Raw genomic sequence first — 7,872 nt, forward strand, 5'->3', positions numbered from 1 at the left:
TCTCTGTGTAGCTTTGCGCCTTTCCTGGGACTCACTTGGTAGTCCAGGCTGGCCTCGAACTCACAGAGATCCGCCTGGCTCTGCCTCCCGAGTGCTGGGATTAAAGGCGTGCGCCACAACCGCCCGGCTGTAGAATAGTATATTAATATGTGTTATATTTGTTTATGTAGTAGGATGTTAGTTTGATGATGCAAAGATATGTTGTACTCCTTAGGTTGCATTTGTTTAACTCTATAAAGCTGTGCTATTTTGCCTGTTTAAAACACATGATGGTCTAATAAAGAGTTGAAAGGCCAATAACAACTAGGAGAAAGGATAGGTGGGGCTGGCAGGCAGAGAGAATAAATAGAAAAAAAAAAGATCAGGAAGCAAAAAAGATCAAAGAGGAAGAGAAGGAGGAGGATACAAGAGACCAGCCACCCAGCCACACAACCAGACACAGTGTAAGAGTGAAAATAAGATATACAGAAGTAAGAAAAGGAAAAACTCCAGAGGCAAAACGTAGATGGAATAATTTAAGAAAAGCAGGGAAGAAACTAGCCAAACTAAGGCCAGGCATTCATAAATATAAGACTCCGTGTATTTATTTGGGAACTGGGTGGTGGGCCCTCAAAAGAGTAAAGAGTAAAACAACAACAACAACAACTACACACACACACATACACACACACGTATATGTATATGTATATGTATATGTGTATATATTTTTTTCACTTACCAAAACTGACAGTTTTAGTGATATTTCTTAGAGAATTCTAGCTTTCATAAAATTATGATAGTATAGAATAAAATGATAGTATAAAATTAATAAGTATAGAAAAGAATATCTTTAACAAGATTCTGTTTTTGAATTTTCCTTTCCTATAAGAAACATCACATTGGACATGAAAGAGATTGAACTCCCAACTCATGATCTTTGAGCCTAAACAGGACATTTTTCTGAGATTGTCTTATCTGCTGGGGCAGAGGACCACAGTAAAGTACATGACATATTTCTTAGTCTTTGCTCTATCCTTCCAATGAGTTATAACACTGGCAAGATTAAGGGGGGGGGGGACCAGAATGTTTCTCTCCACATTTTTGCCCAATGTAGTAAATCAACTCACTTCCTAATATACATTGGAAATATACACTAATTAAAGTCATAACCTTGATAATTCTCCAGACCTGAAAAATGGTATAATTCTTGACAAAGAAACAGATGTGTCGGGGAGACCGCCTGTTTGCCCCAACCAAAAACCTGGCGTCATTGGCACCGCAGAGTGAACACCACCCCAAAGCGATATGCCATCTATTCTGCCCTGGCTGCCTCAGCCTTACCAGCATTGGTGATGTCTAAAGGTCATCGTATTGATGTTCCTGAACTCCCTTTGGTAGTTGAAGAAAAGGTTGAAGGTTACAAGAAGACCGAGGAGGATGTTCAACTGCTTCAGAAACTTAAAGCTTGGAATGACATCAAAAAGGTATATGCCTCTCAGAGAATGAGAGCTGGCAAGGGCAAAATGAGAAACCTACCACAGATCCAGCGCAGGGGACCCTGCATCACCTATGATGAAGATAATGGTATCAAGGTCTCCAGAAACATCCCTGGTATTACCCTGCTTAATGTAAGAAAGCTGAACATTTTGAAACTTGCTCCTGGTGGGCATGTGGGGCGTTTCTGCATTTGGTCTGAAAGTGCTTTCCGGAAGTTGGATGAATTGTATGGCACTGCTTCCCTCAAGAGTAACTATAACCTTCCCATGCACAAGATGATGAACACAGACATTAGCAGAATCTTGAAAAGCTCAGAGACCCAACGAGCCCTCCAATCACCACATAAGAAGATTCATTGTAGAATCTTTTTTTTTTTTTTTTTTTTTTGAAACAGGGTTTCTCTGTGTAACTTTGTGCCGCCTTTACTGGAACTCACTTGATAGCCCAGGCTGGCCTCGGACTCACAGAGATGCACCTGGCTCTGCCTCCCAAGTGCTGGGATTAAAGGCATGCACCACCACCACCAGGCTCATCGTAGAATCTTGAAGAAGAATCCACTGAAGAACCTGAGAATCATGTTGAAGCTGAACCCTTACACAAAGACGATGCGCAGGAATACCATTCTGTGCCAGGCCAGAAATCACAAACTCCGGGTGAAGAAGCTGGAAGCAGCAGCAGCAGCACTGCCAACCAAAACTGGAAAGGGGACTGCAGACAAGAAACCTGCAGAAAGTAAGAAGGAAAAGAAGCCTGTGGGTGTCAAGAAGCTGAAGAAGCCTGCAGGAAAAAAAAGGCTCCAGCAACCAAGAAACCAGCAGCTGAGAAGAAGCCGGTAGAAAAGAAACCTACCACAGAAGAGAAAAAGTCTGCTGTTTAAACAATTAAAATCTGTTTCATTCCATAGAGTAGAGACAGCCTATTTGAATAAAAACCTATTCAGAGATGCAAAACATAAATAAATATAATTCCCCGATTGCACAATGGGTTCTTCATTATTACGGACAATCGTAGAGTCAGGCCTTACATCTAGATGATATTGTAATTGAATTTGGTAGACCATGGTGGTACAATACCTCATGTTGTTATTTGGTATGAGTCTCTCAGAGTTTCCCCACAGCTTACTGGTTGTGGGTACAAGGGGAGAATGAATGGATTTCTTGAAGCTGATGCAGCTAATTGTATTTTCAGATATCCTTTTCTTACCTGATATCCAGCATTCATAGTCCTGTGCTAACTTTGATGAAACTAATGAAAAACAAAATGAATGCTTTGGAATTAGTATACCTAAAGTTGTTTCCTTGGTGAATTATCACTGGTATAGCACAATGAATCTTGTTTTTGTTGTTGTTGTTGTTGTTTCCTTTTTATTTGTGGCTTTTAGCCAACTTGTGGTATCTTGCCAACCTTCTGGTGATTTTTCTTAACCAAAATTATGTTTCCTGTTGAGCAATTTGTTGGACAAGGAAGGTTTGTCGTTTGTTTATGTTTCTGGCTCCAATTTGCAGAAACATTAAGAGGCACAGATAAACAGGTGTATGTGAAGATCTCTTGTGGCTTGTATGTGAATGGAAAATGCTAATTCTGTTTTGGAACTCCCTGTGAAAATTTTATTATGAATTAAATAAAGATGATTTGATTTTTTTTTGAACTGCACGGGATATATTTAAAAAACTGCATTCTGATTAGATACAATCATTTTTCTTGGAGTAACAATCTAGAATGACTCTATATTTTTATCTTTCTGTGGTGATTTTTTTTTCTGGTTAGCTGAATTTTCATCTCTCTCTCTCTCTCTCTCTCTCTCTCTCTCTCTCTCTCTCCCCCTGTGTGTGTGTGTGTGTGTGTGTGTGTGTGTGTGTGTGTGTGTGTGTTCTGGTTGACAAGAGGTTTGGGCTCTCATTTCTGTTAAGGTATCCTAAGTATGGTGATTTGAAAGAGAAAGGCCTTCTATAGGCTCATGTACTTGAACATTCTGCTCCTGCTTGGTAGTGTATGGGGATATTATGGAAAATTTGGGATGGGATGTTACCATAGGAAACACATCACTGTATGTGAGCTTTGAGAATCCATAGCTTAATCACACTTGAGTTAACTCTTTGCTTACTGTGTGTGGATGGATTGTCATCTTTTGGCTTCTGGCTGTATTTGACATACCATCATGGTACAATACAATCATGTCCAGGTGCTTGTTGCCATGACTTTTCATCATTGTGCCTTTCCTCTCTAAGGCAATAGGCCAAAAACAGTATTTTTGTCTATATGCTGCTTTTGGTCATAACTCATATATCTTGATTCAAAGTTTCTTTGAGGATTGTTTTTGGCCAGGCATGCATAGAAAGGAGACCAAAAATATTAGCACAGACTATTTGGTAATCAAAAAAAATGGTATTTATTGCATCTAAAGTAACTGCTGTATAAAATTTTGATACAAAGTTTATAATACTTGAGAATCTTATGGCTTAAACATGTAACTAAGTGGTCCACTTATTTAAGTTGGTCATGTAAATAATTTGGAGTTAATTATTTTTGTATAGACCTGATAAATTCACATTATCACATTGTTTTATTTTATGACAGTAGGATAGGGAAATTTATGTCTTGTTTTGTTTTGTTTTTCAGTACAGGGTTTCTGTGTGTAACAGCCTTGGATGCCCTGGAACTTGCTTTATAGAACATGCTGGCGTCAAACTCACAGAGATCTGACTTCCTCTTTTTCCAGAGTGCTGGGATTAAAGGCATGCCCCATCGTGGCCAGCTAAAATAAGGAATTTTCTGACATCTGCGTTTCTTTTAATTTGTATGTAGGAGAGATAAAGAAGATGTTATAAAATTTATTAATACTGCTAGCCGAGAAAATGAAACCACAGTCTTGGCCAACTGTGAATGCTGTGAGCTGCAGCAATGATAAGCCCAGGATGTCATACTCACTGATGCCACAGCAGTGCAAATGTTATGGGACAAGCTATTTTCTGATTTAAAGCCTGCTCCACAAACTGAAACCCATATCTCCCACTGTTACTTCAGCCAAGATTCTGTGGCGAGACAGACCATAATCCTAGGGGAGAATATACTGTTAATATGTTAAATGGACCTTGTTTTAAATTAGCTCCTAATGACTTACTGCTATATCCATAGATTACGACCTGAGTCAACCCTCATGAGAGAAGCTTCTATTGGCTCTAGGTAACAATTAATACAGAATCTACACCTGATCAAGGTGTATAGAATAAGTGACTGCAGAATGATTAGTCCTAAGTTGGACATCTATATCACAGCTCCCCTCCACTCAAGGCTCAGTGATTACAGCATAAGGGACAGAAAGACTATAAATGCCATAGGTGGTGAGTACAAGGAAATAATGTTTTCTGGACATTGCAGAGCAGTTGCTCTTATAAACATACAGTGGTTCATACAATATGAGCAAGAACTCTGCTCAATCAGGTCAGACAAAATTCCACCAGGGAGAGGTGATAAGATAAAAAGGTAGATTATTGAATCTACCTTTAGAAGGCAACTACTAGTTTTAAACATTTTACTTTGAATTGGATGTTTTGTATATTGTATACAAATTATGTATATTGATACAAATTTGAGATTGATTTTGTTAGAAAATACTATACATATATTTCTAATATTGTTCAAGGTATTGTACCTATGCAGTTTATTTAACAATGTAATGCAATTTGCTAATACTTGAAAGTTATTATTACCAACTAATTAGGATATAAAGAAATGAAAGTTAGTAATTAGTCATTACAGTAGAACTTGTACTCATATTAGGTATGTTTTCAAGGTCAAACAGAAATATATTTTAGAAAGACTGATCATCTTCAAACACTTCAGAGATCTGCAGAATATGGCATTTAAGATATTTAAATAACATATATTTTTCTTTTTTTTAAATTACAATGAGACATGTCTGCTCCTGGCAGCACCAATCTACTTCAGAGAAGATGGTGGGCATTGAAGAAAGTACGTATGGAGTTAACTTTCACTGTGCCAAAAGTTAGCCACTGGGCAAGAAAGTGCCCTCGCATCGACTATGCTGTCCAAAATTGACAAGCAGGACACAAAAGAAAGGACTGCTGATCCTTGACAAGACAAGTTAGGAAGGCTCTTTAGAAAATCCTGCTTCACAGATGAGTCTTTCAGATATGCTAATCTTGTAGGCCAAAGATGATGCCCCAATATTGCAGAGGAATCTTGGGTGACTGTCAAGGAAGCTAGTTGTTTCTGTCATATCTCACATTTTTTGGAAGTCAGTTGTTTGCTCTTCTTCCTTACTCAGTTAATATTATTTCCTTCTCAGGTCTCTGAGGGAGTTAAAGATTAGATAGTTATAGTTATAATTTTCCTTGCTAACAAATTCAGAAAAGAAACTAATTAAGAAGTGTAAAGTGTGTAAGTTCAAAAGATAGTTTTCTGTTGGTAATACAAATTAGGATAGAAAGTGAATTAGGTACATTTTAGACTTACGAAAATAGGATAGATAATAGATAATGGAATATTTTTGCTGGTGAGTAAGCCACATAGCAATGAAGATCACATCTCCAACAGTACATGAGCAGCACAAACTATCCTTCAAGGGTTTAAAAAATATGACACAAATTTGACTGTGTCAGCAGGGAAACAACGATAGATCCAGGAGGATTAGGGAAAAAGTTTTAGATGAACAAAATGCATTGTGCAAAATTATCAAAGAATTTTTGAAACTAAAGGGAAAAATTCATTATACAGTTTGTCCGTGTTACTAGCAAATCAGGGCACTTTCTTTAGCTTCTATTATGCAAGGTCAGCAATTTAGGGCGGGTTTTGTCAAATAAATGTTGAGGTTTTGGGTATACTTTTCTTAGTGCATTAAAATTGTGAGCATTCTAAAACTAATTTGAATAATTATAGTCATTTATCACTTAAAATTGTGTGGCTCGAAGTTTATTCTTTGCAAATAATTGATCTACATTATGTGATGGTTTACTTTAAGATCGTTACTTTCAGATGCTTGTTAAAAGCTGAGATAATTCTTGATGATGCCTAACAATGTCCTTAAATTAATTTACAATTTATAAACCTAGATATATTATAATCCTATAGATACTGAGAAGCCAAGTGTTCTCAAACTTGTGTGTGACTAATGCTCTAGAATCGCAACTTCTATATAAATGACTCACAGATTGTAACTCTTTCACATATGTTTCTAAGCATTTATCATATGTTATATTTTAGTATATGAGTTTTTTGAAACATATTTTTGTATTTTGCAATAAAGAATCACTAAAAAATTTATTTCAAGTACTGTTAAAAACTATAGTTTATCTAGTCTGTTAAATAAATATGTTTACTATGTTATCAGTTACCCATAGTACTAAAAGAGGCTGAAAATTTTTCCTCCTCTACAGTAGGTGAAATCTTAAATCATTTATCAGATTAGATATTAGAAATATAGTTCATTATTTATTATTTTGTTTTTGTAAAATCTTACAAGGATTGAGAAAATGTGTCTTTGTCTTTAAATATACCATAATTTTATACTGAATGTACACAGTGTGCATCTAAACATGTCATGCATTTTATATAAATATTAGAGTATATATACATACATTTTAAAAATTTAAAAATGAAGCTATCTAATAAATATATCTATAACCTTTGATGTAAGATATATATAATTAAATGCTTAAAACTTTGTAAACATATTAAATATATTTATTTATTTATTGTTTGTGTGCATGTGTGACTGTGCTCATGCATGTCATTCAGGTGAAGGTTGGAAGACAACTTTCAGGAACTGACTTTCTCTACCATGTGTGATCACTTAATCAAAGTCAGGTGATCAGGCTTGACACATTTACACACTGAGCCTTTTGCTGTCCCATAACACTGAAATTTTAATCTCAAGAAATTTAATTATATGTGTCAATTATTTCTTTATTCCATGATTGAAAAATGTATGGCAACATAAGAGATGATTTAATAGTAATAATAACATTTATTATTCTAGATGCTTGAGATAGACTCCATTTATTAACAATCTGGGGTTATGTTTCATTGTAAAGAAAGTAAACGTGCTAAAAGTCCTTTTTTTGTGTTTGTTTGTTTGCGTTTTTCGGTTTCTCTGTGTAGCTTTGTGCCTTTCCTGGAACTCACTTGGTAGCACAGGCTGGCCTCGAACTCACAGAGATCCACCTGGCTCTGCCTCCCAAGTGCTGGGATTAAAGGCATGCGCCACCACCGCCCGGCTTAAAGGTCCTTTAAAATAGGCAAAGCTTATGAGAGACTTCTATGTAATTAAGTTGATTTTAACCCCAAATGGATATCTATAGACTTTACAAAGAACAACATTCAAGCAAAGATACAAAACAAAAAACCCAATATGTATGTTCATAACAACAAAATTTT

At 36.2% G+C, this 7,872-nt stretch overlaps 1 pseudogene; it reads left to right on the forward strand.

Moving 5' to 3' along the window:
* Window positions 1-1,201: 1,201 nt before the first annotated feature.
* On the forward strand, window positions 1,202-1,865 carry LOC102928904 (large ribosomal subunit protein uL4 pseudogene; annotated as a pseudogene).
* The last annotated feature ends 6,007 nt before the right edge of the window (window positions 1,866-7,872 follow it).

This window comes from Peromyscus maniculatus, chromosome 9 (genome assembly GCF_049852395.1).
Source record: "Peromyscus maniculatus bairdii isolate BWxNUB_F1_BW_parent chromosome 9, HU_Pman_BW_mat_3.1, whole genome shotgun sequence".
Taxonomy (NCBI): Eukaryota; Metazoa; Chordata; class Mammalia; order Rodentia; family Cricetidae; genus Peromyscus; species Peromyscus maniculatus.